Raw genomic sequence first — 26687 nt, 5'->3', positions numbered from 1 at the left:
CACAGCTATCCACCAGCCATAATTACCTGCCTGCTCATCCCACTGCAGACTCCGATTTCTCTAGATAAAGTCTCACACTTGAACTCTTACAAACTCTTACTCATCTCCCTCTCCTCTCAGAGACTCCCGTTCACCCGGATCATCCCTCTGGCTCCCCACACCACCTTAATTTATTAAGTTTTGTCTAAACTCAAGCTCTGTTGTTTCAGCGTCTGCTTCTGGGTCCTTTTGTGAGTCGAGGCACTAGCTGTAACAAAAATGGTGCATATCTGTGTGTCTTTGGGAATACTTGAAGTTATGTAGCTCTAATTCAGGTGTAAGCTATGGAAAAATATAGATATCTGCACACAGAATGAGCCCCTCCCAAATAAGCTTTGATACTGGAAAAATTGACATGAAGCAGGAAATAGTAACGGAGAAGAAGAACAGGCAAAAAGCAGTAATGATCAGACTTTCACTAATACTGTTAACATTTGAAAGGGAGACGAGAGCATTTTTATAGAGAAAAAGGCACTCTTCTCAGGTCTAATGTGCAATATATTGGAAAAATTTGTTCTAAACAATTTCAAACCCTTGGGAAGGAGTAAAGCCTGTTGTTTCCGAAATAGGTGGTGGACTGAAAATGGTGGCAGCGTACAGCAAAATGAAAGAAAACAAACCGCTGCTGCTTGAGCTCCTAAATCTTCAATTGGCTGTGATTTGTTCTATCTTCAAAAGTCTGGCATGCATCCTCTCCCTCAAAATCCTATTTTCTCTTCTTGCTATATACCAGTATTTTCCCTGCAGTACACATATGAGAGTGAATGACGGTTTGTTTTTGGCAGCAGATAGATGTGCTTCTTGTATCTTGTGATGTCAGAGTCTTGACATGTATCTTGTCATGACTGAAATTATATATTTCTGCCTCTGGATGAAAACGAGCATCAGCAGACTGTGGTGGTGACACAACAAGACAGTAACACAGCATATTAAAAAAAGTACACAACCAAATTCATTACAAACAATATTTCTTTTGAAATATTCATAAAGGGCCATGACAATTAAGCAAGGTATTCAGTTTAATTTAGTTTTATTCATATAGTGCCAAAACAACAAATGTCATCTTAAGGCACTTCAAAGTATCAGTCCAATTCAAACCAGTTATTATCCAGGACAGTACAATCCAATCATAATCAAATTTGTTCAAATCCATATTTGTCCAATTCATTCAATGCCAATTTAACAAAAATCTAAACAGCTTCCTGTCTAACAAAACCAAACGGATTACATCAAAAGTTCTCTTTGATTTAATCCCTAACCTTTATATGCATGGATAACGGATAAAAGTAGGAGAGATGATAAGATCAGAAATTTCAAGTGCTCCATTAGACTCACCATGCAGATTTGATAAACTGTAAGATGATCAATATCGTGTGCATTATGTTTCCCCAACAGTCTGGGGTCAAAGTGACATTCATTTTATGGTCAGGTTGCCATGGCACTGTGACACGTCTTTCCTTCTAAAGTGAGCCCAGAAGAAGGCTTTTTGAGGATGTCCTGCTGGGAAAATGATGTGTGACAAAGCTAAACGCTTGTACTTAGCTAACTTAACTCTGCGTGAGAAAGTGGTTGTCAGTCTGACCCCACAGCCCGTTAACTGTGATACAAGTTTGTGGAGAGACACAAAGTTACATGGACCTTTTCAAAGACAACTCAACCCTTGTATAATGATCTCATGCCCCATACTTCCTCAGCATCCCCAACAGAATCCCTCGGGGAACACAATCATAAGCCTTTTCCAAGTCTCCAAAACACATGTAGACTGGATGGTCAAACTCCCATGATCCCCTCAGTAACTCTGTAACAGATCTGGTCCACTGTTCTACGACCTGGGCGAAGGCCACACTGCTCCTCCTGACAACCAGTCTGAATCTCTTCTCCAACACCCTGGTGTAAACTTTCCCAGGGTGGCTGAGTAGTGTGATCACCCTGTAGTTAGAACACACTATCCTGTGCCCTTTCTTAAAAATGGGAACCACCACCTTGGTCTGCGACTTCATAGGCGTTGACCCAGACCTCCAATGCCTCCTCAGCAGGGAAGACTCCAACACAGAGGTGAGTATCCCCACCCCCGTCTGACGCCTCTCTCTATGGGCAACTCCAGAGTATGAGAGAGTCCAGCCCTTCTCCAGGAGTTTGATTCCAGAGCCAATGTCCCAAGAGCCAGTTTGCAACGCCGGGGATTGGCACACCCAGGACCCTGCCTTCGCCTGCCGCCCAGCTTACATTACACCCAAGCTCGAATTTCCTCCCTATGAATGGTGAGCCCAAGTATACTGTAATAAAATGCATTATATATATTTTATATATGATACGTGATTTTGTATCACTGGTGAATAAACAGCTCGGGGATTTCAAACATGTAACACTTGTGCATCAGTTAGTTTTTGCAGGCTTTGCAAACTTTGTTGGTGCCTTGATACCCAATTAGTCGTGATGTTCTGAGTATGAAAGTCAAGCAGTATATTCACACTCGTAAAAAAGTTTTTATAGTTCACGTTGATAACTTCAGCTTTGATCAAATTTTAATTAAGCTTATGAAATAGACCAACACAAGATGAACATAATTTCCTTCTTTAAGGCTCCATAGCAACTATATTATCAGGACTGCCATAGTAGCTTTTTACACAATACTCAATACTTGCACATCAGATGGTTACAGTGTGCTGTCTTATTTAGCAGCTTTGCTGGAATTAGACATGAAATATAACAAATTACTTGTTCTTTCATGATAATTCCTTAAAAATATGAATGGCTTTATGAGAGTGAAATAGTGTATTGACCAGTAAAATGGCTTACAAAAAACATTAAAGTGCATGAAATATAACTGAATTATTCCATTTTGATTTAATATCAACCAGTAAAAAGACGTGATGATTTTTCTGGATATATCATTTAAATGTTTCTTTCCTGAATTTTATCATACAACTCCTGCACTGCATAGGAATCTGAAAACTCATTTCTAAACATTTGTTTCGAAACGGAGGCATGTTTGAACATCCTAATTTAATTTTTTTTGTTTCTCAATGACATTTTGCTACAAATAAGAAATAGTTTTGGATGTGTAAGAAAGTTGGGACAGTCTTACTATCAAATGTGTGATCGTCTTATCTCCTCCCCAGAGAGCAAGAGGATGAGGAAGGAAAAGGAGAATTACTTGGAAATGATACTGAGTACCACAGTTGACCCTTCCACTGTGATCCAGATCAATCCTCAGAGGTGGTGAGAGGTGGGGTTGAGAATAATGAGTGAAGGTCAAAACCTCCAAATGCATGCAAATAGAAAAGAGAAAGGTGGAGAGGAGAGTGAGGCAGGGCTAGTTAAATTAAACAAGAGGCAGTGGCAGCATGTGTGCAGTTTGGGTGGAATTTTGGACTTATAGCCAGAGATGAGTGGTTTGGCAAAGGAGGCATGTACTGGATCAAAGTCCTTACCCCTGACATTTTGGTCATCCGTGCTGGTGGTAACAACGGTGGATCCCGTGGAGCTTACATCTTTAAATGAGAGAGAGATTTGATGCATCTACATGCATGAGAAAGGCTACTGGCTGCTTTGTTGATGCAGTTATTCAACATCCCTTCCAGCACTCATGAAACACTGACAGGAAAATCTTTGTACCAGATAGAGTCTTCATCACCAAAGGGAAAAAATAGAGCACAAGAACTTAAATCAAAAAGATTCCGCAGACATGAAAAAACAGCCTGTCTTAATGTGTTATGAACGTTGGCTGAATAGCTGTCCTCCTCCTGTGTTTGTCGCCTTGTAATGTGGGCTTGGCTCCTCCTAAATGTTCCTGAATAACTACTTGGTAGCACATCTTTGCATCACTGTCATTCCTCAAAAATATATCCAGTCATGTGATTCACCCCCACTTTCCAACCTCTTAAGTCACCTTCTGGGGTAGTATATTAGCTTTCTTGGCATTTTGTTTTCACCAGGTCTTAGTCAGTTCTTTTATATCTGCTAACTTCTGTTTCCAAGGTTTCTCTGTTCCTGCCAATCTCTATTTGTAATGCAAACTAAACTTCAAAATCCGGCCAGACTAAAGTTTCCAGTCGGCTCCCCAACTCTAAGCTTCTGCCTCTCCAGCTCCACAATCAATTATCTCTTTTTTGTTAAAGCATTTGAAGTGCTTTCCAAGACTACTGTGTCCTCTTATTACTCACATATTTAATTTGTTTCATTTCGACATTTCTGTGAATAGTATTGTTAATAGCTGAAGGATAATACTCCTTTTCCTTTCACCCATTTATCCTTTCCTTTCTGTTAACATGTATTGCTCAGTTCTAGAGTGCCTGTGCTTCAATGTGCAATTCTTACTGATTCATCTTATCACATTTTGAAAACATTTATATGGAATCAGCACAGAGTGTGAAAAAAATAGCCGACCTGTTGATAATCAGGAGCCTGCATTTTACCACCGACACGTACACAGCTGGTTCCTTGTTACAACACAGGTCACATAAGCATGAAGCTGATTACCGGTTCGCTTAAACTAAATAACACACTCTATACACTCTTTGGCATGACTGTGCATCAGGTCTACTTTCATAAGTTAGTAAGACTGTGGCATTTGTTCATGGAGGCAGATTCATCCATTCATCAATCTGCTTTATCCAATTAAGGGACGTATACAGGGCTGGATCCTAACCCAGCTGCTATTGGGCAAGAGGTATGGCCCACCCTGTACAGGTCTCCAGTCCAACAAGGGATCAGCTCAGAGACAAACGAGACAAACACCCATACGGTCTCACTGTGGACCGATTGTTGGCAATCTACAATCACCAATTGGCGACACAAGCATTTTAGTCAAGCGTTGTCATGTTATCGACGTAACGTGTGCTCTTCTCATTCTACCATCAAACAAATTGGTTGAACACACATGACATAATGGCTGTTTGCTTCTAGATTTGACCATTTTTATCCAACCAAAACAACACCAAACAAGGAAAACACAATGTGAGCGTATTTTTCACAAGATGGCGCTAAACTTCCCAGGAAGCAAAATAGCACGACATACACCTCAGAGATGCAAACTGCACACGGAAAATGCATTAGTTATTCAAATCAATGCCGTGTACATGATAGGCATCTCAGTGGTTCTGCAAAGCAGGAAATAAAACAACCTTTGCTGTGCTTTTCCATTTGCTTTTTTTTTCAATTTTTTCTATCATCAACATGTTTTTTTTGTTTTTTTTTTAAACACTATGAAGTGAACAATCACATAAAATTTGTCTTAAATATTTTTTTTAAATGTATACATATATGTATACATTCTAAACACTTAATACATTTAACATTTAATTCTATACATTTCTAAAAAAAAACAGTAAATATTTTCAAATTGGGTTGCGTGAGGTAATCGTGAGCACTCAGTGTTTTGACTGCTATAGACTGTAGTCAGAGTACTTTTATTCTCTTTTCCATCTAAACCATCTCAGAACTAGAATCCTATAATAGTCACTTTATTTATGATTTCTACATAATCTTGCCCGTTTTGGTATGAGGTTTGAGTTGTTTGAGATGGTTAAAATTCCCTCTTCTCCTGCCTCTGTTTAGAGTAGCTGTTGGCTTGGCTCACCCATCCCATCCCCCTCCTTGCTTCTCCAAACAGAGAGTGTTCTGACCGCTGACACCAATCGCTAGCCGTAGTTCTTGACATTGACACAGACACTTGAGCATTTCAGAGTGACTGTTGGACTGCTCTAATTTTCCATTTAATTTGTAAAAATTTCCACAAATCTTTAGGGCAGCTCTATTACCTTCCAGCTGATTGAAAAAAAGAAAAACTCCAAACAAGTTATGGTCTACTTAGTGAAAACAATATTGATCAGCCAAATAACGTCTTGATCAGGACCTCACTCTGACACTTGAGACATCTCTAATGATAACTGTGGCGTTCTAGATATGAAATGAATTCTTAAAATCTCGTTTTGGGGCACCACCTACCATTGCCGTTGGAAGGAACATATCAAAATTGATCAACTAAGAGTCGTTACTGAAGGATAGAGTTTTCTCTGAATTGACCAGAATTACTTAAGAAACATGAAACACGGATCGTGATTATATATGGTCATTTATTTAATATGGAGGACAACAGCACTCAGGACATATGGTAATGAGGACATAACACCACAGATTCCGTTAAATAGCCCAGGGATAAGAGAGATGTGGGACTTAATATTCCTATAGCATCCTCCCGCAAACTATAGGGATAGCTTATTGTATGAATGAAAACTTGGTTATTTTAACTCGACCCTATTTATTACCAAACCACAGCCCGAGGTTCTTGGGGAGGTATACACGGGTTGACCTTACTTTGAGCAGAATCGCTTAGGTATTAGCCAAAAGAGATAAGAATGGTAATGTTCTCTCTTGGTATGCACCCCACTCACCCATTTGGTACCAAAAGGTGAGTCTTTGTTTATCCAACCCAGCACTGGCCGGCCGAGCAGATGTTAATCTGAATCTTTCAAAGGTGGAAGGTCCTTGGTTGGAATGTTTTTTTCACCCCCTTTTTTTCATGATTGTAAATTAGTGGTTTTTCATTCCTAACAGATCAAAGCAAAAGGGTTTCTTTGGGTCTCCCCCCTTTCACCGGTCACCACGAGTACATACATAACACATTAAGGATTTACAACGCACTTCATTCATTTGGCTCCTTTCATCTAACATTCTAGTTTTTGCATGCGCTGTTTTCATGTGTGTGTTTGTGGGTGTGTATGCAAAGTATGTGTTTATGCAAATGTGTAGATCACACATCTGCCCTCGCGGAGGGAATATTGGTTTCACTGTAGTAATAAAATCAAACAGATAGTGAAATGTTGAAAATTTTTACGTCAACAGTAACATTTGACACAGCTTGCATTTTCTTATCTATTACCATGATCTCAATTATCAAATCTATTGTGAAATGACACCCCATCCACCAGAGCTTTTCATTTCATTTTCAAGTTTCAAGTAGAACAGGGTTGGCATAAGAATTTTTGGCAGTACCTCATTCCATCATACTCACAGACGTGTCTGGATTTGGCATCAAACATTTTCACACTTGGGGATTTGATATAAAGACTTCCCTGTTTACTGCTTGGTTTCTTTCAAGTCCACAAGAAATTGGACTCAAAGGAAAACTATTTCTTTATGAAATTTTATATGTATTCTATATGTCTACTGTAGGTAATTTTCTTGCTCAGCAATGGCACAACAAACTTGTAGATACTCTTGAAGGTTTGTTTTTAATATCTAATATCTCTGAATCCTCCTGCGCATGGCGGCATATCCAGTTGGACACCAAATCATTTGAACTTCATTAGACCTGCTGTGGAATGGTGGGCTGTGCCTGCTCAGGCCAGGGGAGATGATCCAATCAGAGCAGACTGGGCTTTAAAAGGGGGAGGGGGGGGGTCCCTCTGTTCTGACATCAAGCATATAAATATGCAGAAGCGCATCTCATTGGGTATTTCATGTCATTTTTTAACCTATTCCTGAGGGATTGGACCTGAGACTGTCCAGGTGTCCGAGCCTGCTGTGTCACTGTGTTACTTGCTGGACCTCCCTTCACCAAGCATTAATGGATCAGGTCACCGCTGCACTATTTATATCTCTTAGACAACTACATCCCGTCTTCCCTTCTGCTGCTATCCCCTTAAGCGTGGAGATTTTCAGCATGGAGGGAGGTGGGGGTAGATTTAGGGGAGATTCTAGTAATAGCGCCTTGCTGTCCTCTTTCTTCTGTTTTGCATTACGACGGGGGGCTCAAAATAGAACATCTCTAGAGAGCGCGCGATAACCTTTATACTGTATACAGGCGGTCACACACACACACACACACACACACACACACACACACACACACATTGGATAGCAGATCTTTATGTGACCATGAGGAAACAGGATCTGACAGAATCGATGCATTCTTATATTCTGTCATAGATGCCAGCTGAGGTATCCTCACTTCTGCCGAGATCCCCCCCACATGCATCGTTTGCGATTCAAAGTTTTTTGTTATCCAAAAAGGAAGGGATGACTCCAGTTTAATTGCAGTCAGAATCAGTGTTTCTCAAACCATTATCGAACCATTTTTTTAAAAATCTTCTCATCATGCCATCGATGCCACAAATATCAAAAGCATGGAGGGAAAAAATGAAATCAATATTTCTGTTGCATAAAAGCAGGCAGAGGCCAGATAGCTCTTAGTGAAATACTCTTATTTTTTATGTGTGTGTGTGAATGTGTTTATTTATGTGTTATTTGCACATGTTTAGGTGCACGGCGCGGCGTTTGTGCGTCGGTGGGTGCCTGAGCCTCGGTGTGTAAAAGACTGCTTGCCAGAGTGAGTGAGAGAGCGAATGTAAGTGCAGCAGGATCAGGAAGGGAAGAGGGGGGGAAAGCGGAGAATGATACAGAATAAACACACGGGGAGAGGGTTTCGAGAGGTGGCAGACTGGGCAGGAGCAGGTCGCGGTTCTCCAAGAAACGGGAGGTGTGTCCTTCCATTTTCTCATTAGGGATTTAAACTGCTACAAGGCTGACAGAGGATTCCCCTTCTTGTGGAGAGCGGTTCTCTCCTCTAATCCAACACGGGACTTTGTTTTGAAGCTGAGGAGGCGCACAGGAAGAAGGGAGAGGGACACTCGCCTCTACTTCCTTTGTACCCGACCAGTTTGACAGATGGCACTGGCGGAATGATCTTTGACTTTCACCCAAGAACCAGCCCTCACTGAGGTAATGTATGTGAGCTCTTCTCCTCTGCTCTGGTTTGTAGAAAGAGAGAAAAAAAAAAGCTGCATGCTCATAAATACGTTCCGCAGCAGTGTTTGCCTTGACCGTGCTTGAATGAATGGTGCAAAAGAAATAACAGCTAATGTGCATGCAAGTGTGAATGGAATGTTAGTTCACAGGCTCAATCACCACCACATCAGCTTTAGTTAGAGTGAAGTCGTTTAACAGGGTGTAGTTGGTGGAAGTGTCCATCAGTGGTTCATTAGAGGTCTTTTTTGTTCCTCATCGTCTGTATGTAAGGGCAGCCTGAAGTCCAGATTGAGGGTTGGTCATGGAAGTAGGGCATCAACCTGCTGCCAGCACTTTTTGTCCTGGGTCTGCAACCACCTGCTTTTATATATATATTTATATATATATTCTATTTTTTTTTACCCATGAAAGATAAAGTGATGCTGCTGTTCACTGTGGCTTCGACTGGCTGTGGCAGACTTACAAATCATGGAGCCACAAACTGCAACAGAAGCAGGTGTTCTGTTGACAGTAATAGACTGTGATGTATGTGTTATGGAGCACTGCAGGTTTAGCACTGGTGGTGTGACACTGGGGAATTAGAGATGTGTGTGTTTCTTTCATGTGTGTTGGAAAAAAGAAGGGCTCTTCTGCAGTGCCCTATAATTGTATTGCAAAGCTCTGGGAAAATAATTGACAGACTGAAATAGAAAACAATATTGATATCACAGATGCTGTTATAACAGGTACAATCATATTATAATAGTGATATTAAATTGTATTCACAGTATTAATAGTCAGTACAGATGACAGAAAGGTCTATATTCCACTACTGATTATTACTTTTTTTTCAATCTCCAAGTACATTGTATAAACTTAGTTATTTTAATCTTATTCACATTTTTCTTCTTTAATTGAAAGTCTCTGTGCCTCAGGATTAGCATCAAAACCGACTTACTTATTGGCTATTTGCCAGCCTTTCTTACTAAACTAATACTCTCAACACAATGTTCTTGCTTCTCCCAGGCAGCCAACACTGTTGGGAACGTATTGTTTCATTTCCTTTGAAAAATACATGACAGTCTCCACAATATTTAGCAAAAACCCGAGATTTTTGAATGCAGGGAAGTTTGCATCAGGAACAATAGCTGAGTAACTGTCTCTGTAATAAATCACTCACGTTCACACAGCGGCTCTCTCTCCGACACACGCACACAGCCCGTCTCCTGTCCTCCAACCCCTGCCGTCGCTGTTGATGGTTGGATCAGATTATATTCAGAGCGCAGTGTTTACTGCAAATAGATCCACTGCAAAGTGAAACGGTGGCAGCAAAAACGTTATGTTATGCGTTTTAATAGCATTTTCATGCAGTTTATTTCACAGTAGTTTTTATGTGAAGGTACAGGACCATATGCACTAAGACTACGCTTCACCACTCAACACTTGTTATGATATAAAGTTCGATAAACTTGTAAATTCTAATTTCAATGGACAGCAATTCTGCACAGTGTTGATTGTACCCACACATAATACTGAAGGTGAAATGAAAGAGGCTTTTAACTTGACAAACTAAAAGTATGTGCCTGCTAAATTTATTTGCTTATTTAATCATTAAATGCAAACTAGTTTGTCTCAATCAATGTGCACAATTTAAGAAACTAAAGTGGATCACATTGGCTTGACAGGAGATACAGAAAAAGAAAAATAACTGCATCGGTTTGTTTTCTAGTCACAGATTGATTTTGGAAAATGGGCAACATTATGTGCATCTGGCAGCAGATACGTAAAAGTACTTAAAATGTTAAGGTGTTAAAATGTTTACATTGTGGGGTTAAAGCAACAGCGCAAATGATTGTATTCTATATAATACACAGTATGCAAGTAGAAGGAAGTTGAGTAATAATGGAGCCTACAGTATACTGCCCCTCACTGAGCTGGAGTTCTGCCCACTGATAATAATTGAGCCACGTGACTCATGACCCCACATGCATGCATTTGGACGAGAAATACTATACTTTCAGCTAATTAAGTATTTAGGCCACGTGGCAACCCGGATGTCAGACCCTATTCAATCACATCACTTCAATGACTGCACAAAGGCTAAAGCATTATAGGGAGATGACAGTTTTGCTTCGTGTTCTGAGTCTAAATATTCTATTTCTCTATCAGGAAAGGCACTTAATGAGAACTTGCATGTGCTGTGTCCATCATTTTACCAAGCATGTTGTGCTCCACTGAAATGATCGTCCACGTCTTAACAGTATGTGGTTTCCCCTTTGTTAAGGGGTGTCTGCAGGTGCGAAGTTCAAAGTGTGATGCTTTGTCGCCGTCAGCCTAATGTGTTTATTTTTAGCGTTCATCGACCCTGCACAGAATAACGATTGATGTAGGATTCCCTCCCACTGCCTTCCCAGGGTCACTCTCTCGCTCTCTCGTGTCCAATCTGAAACTAAAAGTCATCAGCTTAAGACTGAAGACAGTGGGGCTTCCTGTCTCCCAGATGGCGCCTCAAAGGAGGTGATTTGTAATCATTGCAGTGCTGTTATTTAACCAATTTCAAGCTGAATGACAGAGAATGTGAGCGTGTGACTGGAGGTGACGGAATGCACTGTATGATTAAGCAGGGGAAGGGTATAGTTAACTTTTTTGGTCTGGATGAAGAATTATTTGTGATTTGAAAATATTTGAACCTTTTTGCAGTAAAGTTGGCTCTAAATGAACTTTTGTATATATATCTATCTATACATATATATAGATATATATATATATTTTTTAAGCTAGATAACTGGAGTAAAGGTGCAATCCATGTTTTTCAGAAACTGAAAGTAAAGTAAGTAAATTGCTTTCTACCTACAATTAAAGGTTATGAAGTAAAGAGATTTATCTATATGTGCATGTGTTACTGTAACACTGGTCATACAGGAGTCATGCTCGAGTTTGAGTATTGAATTTGTTGTCTCTTATTCTGTTATATTTAATCAATTTCATTTTTGGACAAAGATTGTTATTCTGGTTACTGAATTACTGTTTTGGCCCTTTTCTCCACAACCTCTTGCTGAAGAGCATCATATTATTGTCTTAACCCTGTGTCTAGTCGAGAGAGCAAACCACTTTTGGTTTATTCTTTTCTATATGAATGTATGGGAGTTTAAATACAGTGTTTGAGCGAGGTGCTTTGTTCCAACCCCTTTTCCTTAAATGCCACCGTATAAATTTAATCAAATCGAATGCTCAAGTGATCTAGTTTATACTCCTCTATGGCATTCCCTAACGAATGACCTGCTCTGTCCCTAATAAAAATCAAACACTCAGTGGGTTTGCATGACTGGCATGTTTCACTGCTATTAGCAGGTATTGTTATAAGCCAGACTGACTTAACCTGTGGGGAGACCTGCAGATTTGCTATTTAATTAGTGTAAGCTCCTTCAACACCACGGATTACTTTCTGACCTCCATTAATACTGATTTATTTCAAATTCACTGTGTCTGTTTTAGGGTTCATTTATAATTTACACGTTAAGTTTCCATTTTCTTTTCATGCACTTACAGTTGACTTTGATTTGCGGGAATGATTCCGTTCTTAATGACACTGCACACACACAGCATTGAAGCATCAAGTGGATGATCCTGCTGTGGTGCCACTGAAAGGCCTACAGATGTCTTCTAATTTCAGGCTTCTGATACAGATTTTACTGTCCTGTATCACGATTTCAAGAAATTCTTGTGAAAACATTTATATTTGAAATGTTTAAAAAAAAAAAACGAAGCAATTTCCTGTGTTTTCAAGATTACAAATAACTTTATTATTATTATTTTTTAATCAGCAGTAGATTTACACAGCCTCTTCCATTGCCATTTTTTACTGTATCTGCTACAGCAGAAATTATAGCATACAATGACTATTTAGGGTAATGCGAGAAAGCCACTTTACTACTTTACCTCAGGGAAATTAGTAAGCAGCAAGCAAGTAAAACTGACTTCCTGCATATCACACCAGAGAGGAGATGAGACAAAAACAAAAAGTAGGGGGTGGGTACACCACATGCAATAATTAGCAACTGTCATCATGATGTCTGCATAGGAGAGGATTATTTTTCTTTTCTGTTCTGTAAGCCACCGTTGTCCTGGAGACATTTCAGCAGCTGTATTTTGCATCTTTTTAAACATTTATATGGAACATTGGGCAGAATCTTGTTTCACAAATGATTTTCTTCCTGCTATGCAAGACTTACATATTTATTGTGATAAAAAATCAAACCCGTTTCTTCTTTGAAGGTAACCTCTGGGTATCTGTTGTCTCACGGTGGCGGTTAACAAACCCAGTGGAGCTCACAGGCTACAGCATGTCGGCGTAAATTAAGCGTGTATTTGTCATGCTAACGACTAGATTAAGATGCCTGGACGGATTTGGAGGATGTCTGCTTTACAAACCACAGGTAGAATGAACATTATGACAAGCAAGCTTAGTGCCTCACAACATCTGCGGGGTGGGCCAAATTCCATCAACAGATTGATAAGAGTGGTGATGTAAAGGTGGAGCAAGAGGAGAAGGAATATTTAGGTCAGTTGGGCTGCAGATACTGTACTTAAACATGAATTTTAAAAAAAGGACATTTCTGCTCCGTTGAAAACAAATCTTTAGGATTGTTGGGATCCAATCCTTCTTGTTGCCATCATGAGGTTAACATTTGTAACTGTGTGTAAAAAGAAAAAAAAATGTAATGCGCTGGTCAATACAGACATTTAGCGTCTTAAAAAGTCTTATTCGACGTCCTATAATGTGAATTTCCCAGTGAGGGCACTATAAACGTGTTTGAAGAGAAAACCAAGTGACAGAGGGGAAATTGGGTGAACACAACAAAATCATCAATCAAATGGAACCCAAATTAGAACTTAAAATCAATTGGAAACTTTTAAAATCACCCCAAACAGATTAAAACAGGGTTTGTGAGCTTCATGCGGTTGCTAAGAATGTGAGATTAAACTGGTGCCCCAGTCATTGGAAAATGGCAAAAAATACATTGTGAGTTATTGGATTAGATCTCTCTAACAACATACGTATGAATATAACAATTGTTAAGAAAAGAATAGTCTGCAGGCTCTCCAAACATCTACGCTGACGTTTTTTTGGAGTCTCCACTGATGCAGGATTGTAGGAGTCGGTATGGAACGCTGATAGGTCTTAAACTGTTGTCCTTTGACCGTAAATTTAAAACTTTGAGTTTGGTAAGCTGGGTTCCTTTACTGTAATTGTGATTTGGAAAATCTTGTCACAATTCAGCCACTTTGATGGATAACATACAGTTTTATCTAATGCTTATTCTTGTCTATGTAAAGAGATTTCCTCTCTCAAGAGTCACTGTTGCTCCTTTCAGGCTGGTGACATGGCTGACGACATTAGCTTGTCTTCTCTCATTCACACTTGGAAAATACAATGTGAAATATCATGTAACTTGACTCCTTGACTCTAGGAACTTTATTTCAATCTCCCGCTTTTTTCATTGTCTTGAGCTCAACAAATTTTCCAAGATAAAGTCCATTTTTGTTGAGTTTTCCCATGGTAGTTAAATTCTAGCATTTGTCTCTTTCACTGGACTGTGAAGGTAAAAAAAAGAACAGCTGTTTCAATGTTAGGAAAACACTGGTATTTCAAGAACAAGTAAGAATCAATAATATCTTGTCCTACGTGTTTGCTTATCTCTGTCACAGGCAACCTTTTGGAAGCAATTAGAAAGAGACACACAGAAATAAAGCAGAAGGCACTGGGGATGTGGCAAACTGAAGCACACGAGAGGATGTGTGTGTAGATTTTTTCTCTGAGCTGGATTGATAGCAAAAGTAACCCATACTGTTGACCTCAGATACCAAGACAGCGGAGCCAGGCCCGAGGCTGTTGAACACACAGTGGCAGGGACAGTTATCCAATTTTGGTGCACTCAGTGTCAGGGAGTAATTAACTACATGTACTCAAACTGTTAGTTTAGCTGCATTTTGCAGTTTAATGGTAGTTCAGCCGCTTTAATATGTTCAGAATGATCTAAGCAACTCATATTTTGTGTTGTTAATTACTGAAATACTAATTGTCAGCTATAACGGGAAAGGAACATTGATTCTTTTAGTACTTTGAAGCAGCCCTGCCCATATGTCTTTTTCATCCAAACTTCAGTAAAAGCATAATACATTCATCATGCAGCTACCCCTACACACTAACATGATTTTCTGTTTTCTATGCAGTCTAACTTTGGCATCAGAGAATTTTATATTGCTTTTGCTGGATTTTCTTATGCACAGGACATCTGTGCTGCAATATGGTCTGTAGTCGTGGAACACAGTCCCCGGTGAGACACCATATTGATAAGATCAGAACCACTGATGATACTTGAAAACTATTCTCCACCTTCGAAACATTGCTCAGTTCTCCTCCACATCCTCCAGCCTCAAAGCCCTCTGCTGACAAATTTTCTCTGTTCTTTGAGCACAAAGACGATAATGACATTCAGCAGCCACTTCTCTGATTCACCCAGTGACTGCCATCCATCTGAACGTCTTTGTTCTAAAAGCCTGCTCTGAACACTGGTCAACTGGAGAACTATTGACCAGTCTCACTATCTCACTTCCCTTCTAAGATTATTGAAGAATGCATTTTCAAACAGGTCTCAGACCTCCTCTTGCCAAACAACCTCCATCATCCAAATCAGTCTGGTTTTAAGAGTGGTCACTCAACTGAGACAGCTCTACAGTTTGTGACTGAGGCCCTGCAGCACAGTCCTCCCTTTTCATCTCACTGGACTTCTCTGCTGCCTTTGACATGGTAAATCATGTTATCTTACTATCACTGCTCTCTTACATGGGGATCTTAGGCATGATGCACTGCTGGTTTAAATGGTACCTCACTGGGCATTCTTTCAAAAAGTCATGTCAGGAACAAAACATTCATGTCCCATTGCCTGTCTACCAGTGTGACATAAGGCTTGGAACTGGGACTCCACTGCTTTGCATTATACACCACTTCCTTGGGCCCTGTTATCCACTCACATGGCTTCTTGTATCACTGCTGTGCTTACAGATATCTGCTGCCTCTAACCCTGCAATGTTCATCTGGCAAGTCTCCCTGCTCGCACAGTGGGGATGTAACGATAAGGAAAATTTGATATCTCGATTATAGTGACCGAATTATCACGGTTAACGATATTATCGTGATATTCTTAATTGTTATACCAAAGTCCAAAAAACACATACATTGAAATAATTTCGTGAAATCTTGTGGTTTTCTTATCATACTAAAACATTTGAAGCCACAATCTTATCAAAATGAAACTTTTACATGAAAGGCGCAAACAACTGGCACAGAAAGAGTTTATTTTGTAATTGGTAAACAAAATTTATTTACATATTTTGTTCATACATAAGAAGTGTGTGTGTGTGAGTGAGAGGAGTGACTGTGTGAGAAAATTAGTGTGTTCTTGTGTGTGTGTGTGTGTTGGGCCAACACTGTGAGCAGTGATTTTTTTTTTACTGCTAAAACAGCGTTTTATTTTATTATTTTAAGTACAGACAGCATAACTCACTGTCTGTATCAACTCACGTTTTTAACTCACTATTATAAATATCACCATATGTTCTTCCCAACGTTAATGAACATGTTTACATTATTTTACGCTGCCTTACACTGTGTCGGCTCCGTTCAGTGGAGCTGACAGTAGACTGGCTGCCTTCGGTTCTGTTTCATTTGGAGACACTTAGCAGCACAGCTGCTAACACGTCTAGCTGCTCAGCCAGTAGCTCCTCAGAGTCTCAAAACGAAAACGGAAAACGTTGTTGCATTTTAGGGTAGGATGGTAGATAATGCTTGAAGCTTGGGAGACTTGGATGAGGCTGTAATTACATATCCCGATAATCCACCGCGATAATGAGATTAATTTGAACATAAACGTAATCTTTATTGTGTAAAATTTCACCGCACTTTACTGTAATACCGGTAACCGTTCCATCCCCATCGCACAGTGAAACCCCTACAAATGGTTCAGACTACAACCATGTGTCAGGTTAACTCCAAAGAACACAGCACTCCATTATTCACCAACCTCCAGTGCCTCCATATGGCTGCCTGAATCAAATTCTAGTCACTCGTCTATTTAAACTCAAGTCATACAGGCTCATGCTCCTTCATGATCACTACGTTCATCTCAGGAAAGCATAAATCCATACTGTTCTCATTAGTGGCTCCACGGTGGTAGAAAGAGCCACAAAGTGCTATTTGAACAGGAACATCCCTTTCTACCTCATCTCCTCGGTGTTCACCTCCTCTAACTTACCTAACTTGCACTTACTTGGACACCTGTTCTTGTTCTACTCTTATTTTGTCATTTAGATAGATTTATATTGATTTAACACTCAATTCATACACCAGGGTGTCATGCTGAAGTAAAGCTTGAATGTAATTTCCTGACTTCTAAGTTGCTTTGGATAAAAGTGTCTGCTAAAAGACTAAATTTAAACACAGGCTATGTTTCTCCGCCCCCCCACCCCCTGTATAATTTTCTGCCTCATTCATCAGCTTTACCATCATGATGATAGCGACAGTTATGGGTTCCTGAGCCTGTTGTTGGGTGCAATCACTGTAACTCTGCTCTTACAGGCAACAATAAAACACTCAGCGATTGAAAAACAAAACGACAAATGCAGAATGTTACACAGTCTATTAGTTAGTATCTTTGCATATTAATCTGTTTTCAGTGGCAGAAAGGCACCATAAATCCACGGTGCTGCGCAGCACATTACTAAATGGTACACCTGCCATATTGTTTACAGTACTGCAATGCTATCACTGTCGCCCACATGTTTGATGAAAGGCTGGTGGCAAGTGGGCGGCAGGTGAGATGAACCTCAACAATATGCAATATGCAAGCAACAGTGTCAAGTATTAAATAAATCCATAGCAGTATATTTTTTCAAAATTAATGAACAAATCTTATTTTATTATCGTACGTATTATGGTACACTTTCATGCATTCATAGCCTTGTGACATCAAAAGGAAGCGATCACTTAATTTTCATATCTCTGGGGGCATTTATGTTGCTGACTGATGTGTGTGAACAAATTAGGTTCACAGAGGGGGTAGTGCTTTTATGTGGAGACATGATACATTTCCTCATTTCATTCTCATTGGGGAGGAGAGGAAATCTTTTTTTCCTACTGACATTCCGTGACGTTATACTTGGATAAGCCTTGGGAAGTTATTCATTCGAGATCTTTTTGGGTCATCAAATGTTTCCTTTCATAATGAAAGGTCAGAATGAGTTGTTTTTTTTTTCTTTCCATTCTGAGAAGCAGGATCGTGCAAAACAGAGAAAGTTTTTTCAATGTTTTTACCAGTTAATAGTCATTGTAGTGCCCCCCCCCCCCCCATTTTTTTTTATCAATCTTATTATTGTACACATTGGCTCTCCATTAAAGAGAGAGCCACGGGCCTTTTATACCTATATATGAAGTGCAGTTTGAAAGCAAACCAAGATTTCTGTGCCATTTATAAACAACACTTCACTTCTCAATATTCTTTAGAGATTCATTCCCAATTGTGGAGGTTTCTCGTGGATTGTGATTCTTATACAGCTGTAAAAATCTGGTGTAATTTCTTCACTGTTTGACTGTTTCTTTAGCTGTTGGTAACGCTAGGATGGTAAGAGGTAATCTGCTACAACAGGTCGCAGCTTTATGCCGACAAGGCCTTTGTTAAATGGGGCTGATCCTAAGTAGGGTTTAAAATTGTCTTTGTGATGTCAGCTGATTTATCATCTAACCACTGCACATCAGTGACAGCTTTCTCTCCAATTGATCCGCACAGTCGTTGCTTTTGCCTTGTTCTTCTCTTCTGCAGGTGATAACAGATGTCCTCTTCAATAAAGATCCTGCTAGAGATGTAGCAAGAATAAAAGAAATGATCTAGAAATACACATTTTGGCTCTTTTCATGTGGTTTTACTGAGTCCAAAAGGCATTTGTACTGGAAACGATTGCAAACTTGATCGTTTTAGTGTCATTTGTGTCATCTCATAAGCAACTGTTAAACTGTTAAGTTAATGTCCTCTTGCGAGGCTTCATTTATTGTTTTTACAATTGTTTTTATTTCCTTTTATGTTTCTGATCTTTGGGGCATTTGCTGCAGAATGTCAGGACTCATTATCAACATTATTACAATTACTCTATTGTAAGATTGCAATGCTCTGGGCCTCAGAGACACTTGTTGGCAGATGGAAAGGAGTCTGTTATTTCAGCACTAATTACCAATTTGTAGCTACTTCCACGTAGCTGCTTGCTCCTGCGTAATGACATGCAGCTTTTCCTTCGAACTGAAAAATCGTGTCAGACGTTTTGTTCGCAGCCTTCCGACAGATGTCTGCAGTGCGAAAATAACAGTTTATCTTCTGCATTACCAACTTTCCCTCAGAGTGTTTTCAATGTCAGCTTCTAATTTAAAAGTGTACTGCAGAAACCATACCAAAAACATCTTATGACAGAACTTTAATTCATGTTAGAATTCTATGTGCTGTCTTAAAGCAACAACAGTTGACGACTTGTTGTTGCTTTAAACATGATGGAAGCAACACCGTTGGAACAAAAGGTCATATTTATCAGCGCCACGTCTAAAGACGCCGTCAGTTTAATTTAGTCTGATACTGTGTCATCCTCAAGTCCCCACCGACTATTATTCAGTTTCTCTAAAATCAGTGGAAGCTATATCTTCTGTCTGACAAAAGACACGAAATAGCCAGTGACTCTTTCTATTTGTCGTCCCCCGCTCCGACGGTCCCTTGCTCTATCCATCAGTGTCCTTGACTCTTGTCAATTCTTCAGGGTTAGATTGATAGATTTCTCAGAGTTAGTGGAGTCAGGTCTGGAACAGATGCTGCACGTGTTTTTGTCTGCCTGCTCTTAAACGTTGAGCAGATGTTGTTATGAAACCAAGACATGTCATCGTAACTGTAAAAGCACAGCGATGCGCTCTGACACAGTCACAGTGACATGCTGAGCAAGTTCACCCGTGAGTGGGAGATTTTCGCTCCTATCAATGAATGTTGTTAGAGCATTAACGGTAGCTCAGCTGCATGTAGTGTCACCAAAAATGAATGAATGAATAGAAATTCCATCATTGAAAGGGACTAAAGTCTGTTTGCCCAAAGCTTTTTAAAAAATGAAAGAGTAACTGATATTCTCAAAAGCCAATTATTGATTGTACATCAGCTTCACACTCCCTGAGGCGCTTCACTCTGTTGCTGTAACCCACCACACGAACACACACACACATACACACACACAAATCTATGGATTTTAAAGTCCCTGTGCTAACTTCTGCTGTTGTCCAGATATTTCACTGGGTTGTGGTGGTGTGAAGTCAAGTTTCATCTGAGAATTAGACACACTGGTAAACCGGCATGAAAACATTTTCAGTGACTTCATCACTGAGCAGAAAAGTTTATTCAGTTACCCCTTGAGGCCCAGCTCGTTCATCTATAACCCTGGCAGGCCATTACATCCAAACATCATTTAGCTTTTATCTCTGAGATTTATGGTCTGCATTGTGCTGTGCTAGGAAATACAACTGTGGAAAGACATGAGAGTCGGTCTTTCAGGCCATGCTCTCTCATTTCTTTAGGCATGCTTTTATTGCTTTTGACATCACAACAGGATATGATGAATGGGTTTATCCTTCCTTTGTGTGGATGCTCAGTTGGGTTCGTACCAGTGCCTCATTAGTGAAGCTGTTTGAGTACGGAAACAGTACATATTTTCCTGCACCTGGAAAACATGCTGACGAAAGGCCAATTTTGCAACTTAGCAAAATAAAAATAAAGTGCTTACCTAACATGTGTGCACATCACCTGCATACCAGCAGAAAAAAAACACATATTTCATCGCTGGAAATGCAAAGCACTCTACTGTGTCATATATTATGCAGTTAAGTGGCTGGGTGCCCTCAATGGATTGATTTTCTATTTATTTGTTGTTGTTTTTGAAAGAAATCTGCCCTTGCTCAGTGCCAAAAAATTCATTTGAATGGTAATAGAAACTCAAATTAGTGTCTAAGCCTTCTGGCTCTGGAAAAATAGTAATAAAAATTTTTCCAACCTCAGATTTAGCAACTGCATTTTGCGACCTTTCACAGCAGCGTGCTTAAGAGCTTGGCCCATTACCATGACAACCTCACAGGTGGCCATCAATGTTTCTTTAGAACTGTGTCATTTATTTAAGTTTATCTGAATGAAACACATTTGGACCCACAACTCATGAATCTTGTAAACTTGGATTACATTAAACAAATAGCTGAATTAGATACAAGTTAATACCAGTATATTGTTAGTATGTTATATTATTACTTTTTAAACTAAATAGACACTGACCAGACAACAAACTCCCCTCAGTTGCTCTAGAAAAATGAGGCTCCACACTTGAAAAGTGATTTTCACTTGACCTTGCAAGTGACAGGCAATTTACAATTATTTATTCAATTTTAAGGCTCAAATGATACAAAATCTTGTACAGAAGAGCACAGCTGTGACACAAACCTCAGCACTGGATCACACATTTCCCATTTGCTCTGAATAGCTCAGCACTTCTTTCAACATATCTCAGTGGGGATTGTCGTGGAGTGTGAGATGGCGCTCAACGTTTGGCAAGACACTATAAGAAATATAGTTTATGTTGTGACACAATCTATTTTAAGACAAGCTATGATATTTTCCTAACCATCACCAAGTGGTTTTTATTGTCTAGAAATAACTACATGGTTTTAGTGCCTAAACCTTACCTAAAAGGTAAGTCAAGGAGAGAACAAAAGTGAAGACGATGACAAAAGTAAAGCCCTTTTTACACTGGTTAAAAACGCTGGCTACACTTGCCAGGATTTTCCAAAATAGTTTAGGATTAATTGTATTAAAACCAAGAGTTTTACATCTGCTTCTATTAAAAAAAATCAGCTGTAGCAAAGCGTGAAACAGAATGTCATAAAGGTTTTCTATGTCGAAATATATTAAAGTAACACTAGAGAATTTGGCACCCCCTGCAGTTGGGGTCATAGAAACTAATCTTCATGTAAGCCCTGCACAGCTTACAGTCATACACGCAAATTTGTTGTCATGTTGAATCGGCCACAAAGACTCCATCAAAAGCCCACAAAAATGACAAACAACTTGACTGTGGTAGGTGGCTGAGGTCGTCAACTGCGGTATTCCAGATACCAGGGAATGCACATAATAAAGATTAGTGTACTTCAAAACGACTCAGAAGCACATAGCTGTAAAGTTTACTTCTCCAGTGTTGCTTTAATTTAAAAAGCAACAACTAAAGCTGTCAGATAAAAATAAGTTTCTTTATTGTCATAATACAAAAGGGTACAACGAAATTATGATGCGCTGTCAGGATAAGGACTATTGATGAAATATTACAAAAAAATAAAGAAATGAATATTGCACATTTAAAAAACAGTCTTTTGTTAAGTGGTTTTTGAGTGCAGGGTTCAGTGTGGTTATGGCTGTAAGGTAAAAACTGTTCAGGAACCATTTGGTGTGATTTTTTTCATGGTTCTGTATCTCTTAGCAGATGGTACGAGTTCATAAAGGTTGTGGGCAGGATAGAAAGGGTCTTTAAGGAAGTCACATACTTCTACAAACAGCCAGAGGGGAAGATGTCATTCAAAGCTGGTAGGTGGGAGTTGGTGATGCCTTGTGCTGTTTTTATAATCCTCTGCAGAGTCTTCCTGTCAGCTGCGGAGCTGCTCCCGTGCCACACCAGGATACCGTAGGTCAGGACACTATCGGTGGTGCAGCGGTAGTAGGACACCAGCAGGTGCTGTGAGAGGTTAATCTTCCTGAGTGTTCTGAGGAAGTATAGCCGCTTCTGTGTCTTTCCCACCAGCATATTGGTGTTTGCAGTCCATTTGAGGTCCTCTGTGATGTGGGTGTCCAGGAATTTGAAGCTTGCTCCCCTCTTCACTTCTTTGCCACCGATGTGCAGTGGAGTGTGTACGTCCTCCTGAAGTCAATGATCAGTTCTTTTTTTTATTTTTTATATGGAGTTTAAGTTTATTGACTTTACACCATACCATCAACCGTTGCACTTCCTCCTTGGAGGCAGACTCGTTGTTCTTGCTGATCAGCCTCACCACGGTTCTGTCATCTGCAAAATTGACGATTGCATTGGTGTCATGTGATGAGGTGCAGTCATGTGTGTAGAGGGCGTTAAGAAAAGGGCTTAACACACAACGCTGTGGGGCTCCTGTACTCAGTGTCAGGGTGGAGGAGTGATCGATGCCCATCCAGACTGACTATGGTCTGTTAGTATGTTGTGCTGTATGCCCAGGTTGGACATTTTGAAGAACAGCCTGCTGGGTAGGATGGTGTCAAAAGCAGAGCTGTAGTCTACAAACAACAGCATGTATATGTCCCCGGTTGTTTCAGGTGGTACAGTACAGTGTGGAGGGCAGTGCAAATGGCGTCATCAGTTGACCTGTTGCTTCTTTATGCATACTGATGAGGGTCCAGGGTGGGTGGGAGGCTGGCCTTGATGTGGTTAAGCACCAGTCTCTCGATGCACTTTATGATCACAAGTGTTAATGCCACTGGCCTGTAATCATTTAGTGATGTCACTGCTGCCTGTTTGGGATCTGCCACTATGGTGGATGTCTTCAGGCACATGGGGACAGAGCACTGCAGCAAAGATAAGTTGAACATATTTATAAATACGTCAGCTAGCTCTGCAGCACAGTCTCTGAGAAACCATCCTGGGACTCCATTTGGGCCCGCTGTCTTCTGAGTGTTAATGTTCCGGAGAGTGCGTCTCACATCAGCAAGATGCAGGGTCGGTGGCTGGCTGTCGGTAGCTGGAGCTAGAGTGACAGTTGCTGCTGCATCCACCTGAAAGTGGCTGAAGAAATGGTTGAGCTGATCTACTAAGGACTCACTGCTGCTCGTCAGGCTGCTGTTGGGGTGCTGTCTGGTGATTAGTCGCGGACTTTGCCAAGCACGACGGGGGTCCGAGCTTTCAAAGTGATGTTCAATCCTCTCTATGTACATGGCTTTTGCATCGCTGATGGTCCTTTTGAGGTTTGCTCTGGCCTGGCTGTACTGTTGTCTGTCACCGGAATGGAAGGTAGCATTGTGGGCCTTTAGGAGAAGGCGCATATCTCTGGTCATCCAGGGCTTGTTGTTAGTTAACTACTTATTTGTTTAGTGGTGGTGACATTGTCCACACAGCTCTCGATGTAAAATAGTACAGTCGAGCTGTAATTATCAATGCTGTCCTCCTCAAGCAGTGTCCAATCAGTGCGACTGAAGCAGTCCCATAGCTGCTCAGATGCTCTCTCTAGCCACATCTGTATTCTTTTGACAGCTGGTTTGACCGTGTTGACAAAAGGTCTCTATGCTGGGGTCAAAATCAAGGATATGTGGTCAGGCAGTCCTAGTTGAGGCAGAGATGTAGCCCTGTACCCATGCTTGATGTTACTGTGAATCTGGTCCAGAGCGTTATTTCATACTACAATAGGCTTCTTCAGTTACGCCACAACAAAGAATACTACAGGGGGATATTCGTGGCAGTATCAATAACTCTACTCTAGGTCATTTTTTTACTTTTAACAATGACTAATACCTGCTTTGTTTCTTTATGCTGCAAAAAATTATTACTTTGTATTGATGCCACAATGAACAAAAATTAAATAAAAAGCACTGCTCTTTAAAGACAAGTTAGATTTGTGGCAATTTGAAAATGTTGATTCTGTGCTCTTTGGAGACTTATGACATGCTTCAAAGATAAGCTTCTTTTCAGCCCACTAATGTCCATAGTTGGGATTTGTACATGGAATCCTCTTGCTGTGAGGCGATGGTGCTAATTACCGCACCACCAGGCAGCCCCTGCTTTCAGACTCTGAAGGATGTCTTCATCTTGAAAATCAACCTGTTTTGCTTTTTAAATTTTATTCTGTTAAAATATAGTTGATTTAAAAAAAAAACATATTGACGTTGTTTATTGCAGTTCTGTTCATTGAACTACTTTGCAAACAAACTTACTTAAACCAGATGGCATACTTTAATTGTCTGAAGCAAAAGTCGTAGAATTTAGGACTGCAAGATTAGTACAGTGTCTTCTGGATGTTGCCATGGAAATCAGGCAAAATTGCCTATATTCTATGTCTCTTCTGTTCATTTGTTACCTTATATTTTTTTACACATGGGCCTGTCTTTTCATGAATAAATATAAGGAGCAGGGGAATGGAGCAGTAAATACTAAAACAAATGCAGATTCCCTCCATTATCCTGAAGCTGCCAGATAAGCAACGCAAGATGAATGTGAATTGAGAGCATACTGTAATTACTTTCTCAGCATTCTTTCTTTTTTTTTCCATTTTTTTCTCATTTTGAACTTTCACCTGGTACTTAGACTTATAAATGCAACAAAATGTGCAGGGCAGTAGACAACATCATAAGCAGTATAGCCACCTGCAGCAATTTAGAGAATTTAGGCTTGTATTGTAGATAGTCTGGTGTCTTTCCCCAATGCTTGTCCCTCCAAGACCATGAGAGCCTTCAAGCTGCACAACACCTCAGGTGATGGGCCAGTAATAGGGTAAACTTTACAGCACTAAAACTACCTCAGAGAAATCAGGCGATGAGCCTGCGGCCAGATCACATTTCCAGCTTTTCTGTAAACCGATATGGTGGAATTTTATGTTCTTCAGTTGCTCAGTGGTTGGTAGCGTGGATTAGAGGCTCATAGTAGTTGTCCTTGGGCAGGGAAGCGAAACTTCACGCTCTGAACTAATATAGAAAGAAAGGGTTAGGATGGTGGGAGAGACATAGCTAAAAAAAACGTCTAACAAGCATTCACAGCAACTTCAGAAAAAGTTTCTACCCTTAGGAACGGCTAACGAGTCATTTCGTGCAAACAGAAAGAAAGAGCCGGCTGTATTGTAAAGAAAGGTGGAGATACCAGCTTACTTACTCCAGGGTTGCTTGAGTCTTTCTTCCAAGCAAATCATCTCTTGCAAAACACCTTTTTCTGACATGACAGAAAACACACAAGCGTTATGGTGATTTTGTGATTTAAAGAGAAAGAAATGATGAAGAGAGAACCCTATCGAGTCAAGCTGACACATGGACTGGTATTCGCTTACTGTTCTATAACCCTCTGACACCCACTTTTGTCTGGCTTTTTTAATGCAGTGAAACAGTCTTGCATTTAGTTCCAGGTCAAATGACTGTGAAGCAGTTGCAGGGCAGGTATTTATTAGCTTCAGCTCCAGTCGGTAATGACGGGAACACAACCATGTGCACAGGCTGATTGATAATGTAGGTCGTCATTGAGGTGTTGGATGGTGATATTATGCCCAGTGCTTTCATCCACTGGATGCAAGTTTGACACCCAGATATGACCATTGATTTTTCGCTTCTGGGGTATGTTCAGAGAGTAGCCCTGCAACACTAAAGGCGATAACATAACTTGGACAGGGTCAGAAAACAATCATAATTATCATGGCTACAGTATATTCTTTATCCAATGTCACCATCACCTTATTGGACAACATTTTGCTGGTTGCCTTGGTGAAGACAACACAGACAATTTCTGTTTGGGTTTAGGTAGTAACATCACTCTGGGTTTATGAGATTATGCATTAGAACCCTTTAGTAAGGGTAAAAAGGTGCTGAAATGCTTTCTTTGTGCTATGCCAGCATCACTTTAATGAATGCCATTTTGACTCTTCACATGCAGTCGCTCACACAACCACTAGAGATTGCATTTTTCTTTTAACCTAATTATGGGTCGGCATTGCCCGAATGAACAAATGAACCACGGGGTGGTTTTTTTTGGGAGATGTAAAAGAGAATAGATCATTTACACAGCCGACAGCTCACTCTCAGGCCTGCTGT

General features: G+C 40.2%; 1 protein-coding gene across 7 annotated transcripts in view; it reads left to right on the top strand.

Annotated features, from left to right (window-relative positions):
- Positions 1–8441: 8441 nt before the first annotated feature.
- The window catches only part of gramd1bb (GRAM domain containing 1Bb), a 126325-nt gene continuing 108079 nt past the window's right edge, over positions 8442–26687 (top strand). For 6 of the 7 annotated variants that reach the window (XM_072392813.1, XM_072392815.1, XM_072392816.1 and 3 more), the window contains exon 1: positions 8442–8763. The gene's annotated coding sequence lies outside the window, so the exon portion shown is untranslated. The remainder of the gene's footprint in view (positions 8764–26687) is intronic. The other variant, XM_072392818.1, reaches the window with a different exon arrangement.

Source organism: Leuresthes tenuis, unplaced genomic scaffold (genome assembly GCF_036924035.1).
Source record: "Leuresthes tenuis unplaced genomic scaffold, fLeuTen1.0.hap1 SCAF_9, whole genome shotgun sequence".
Lineage (NCBI taxonomy): Eukaryota > Metazoa > Chordata > Actinopteri > Atheriniformes > Atherinopsidae > Leuresthes > Leuresthes tenuis.
This window is presented reverse-complemented; position numbering and strand designations above follow the sequence as displayed.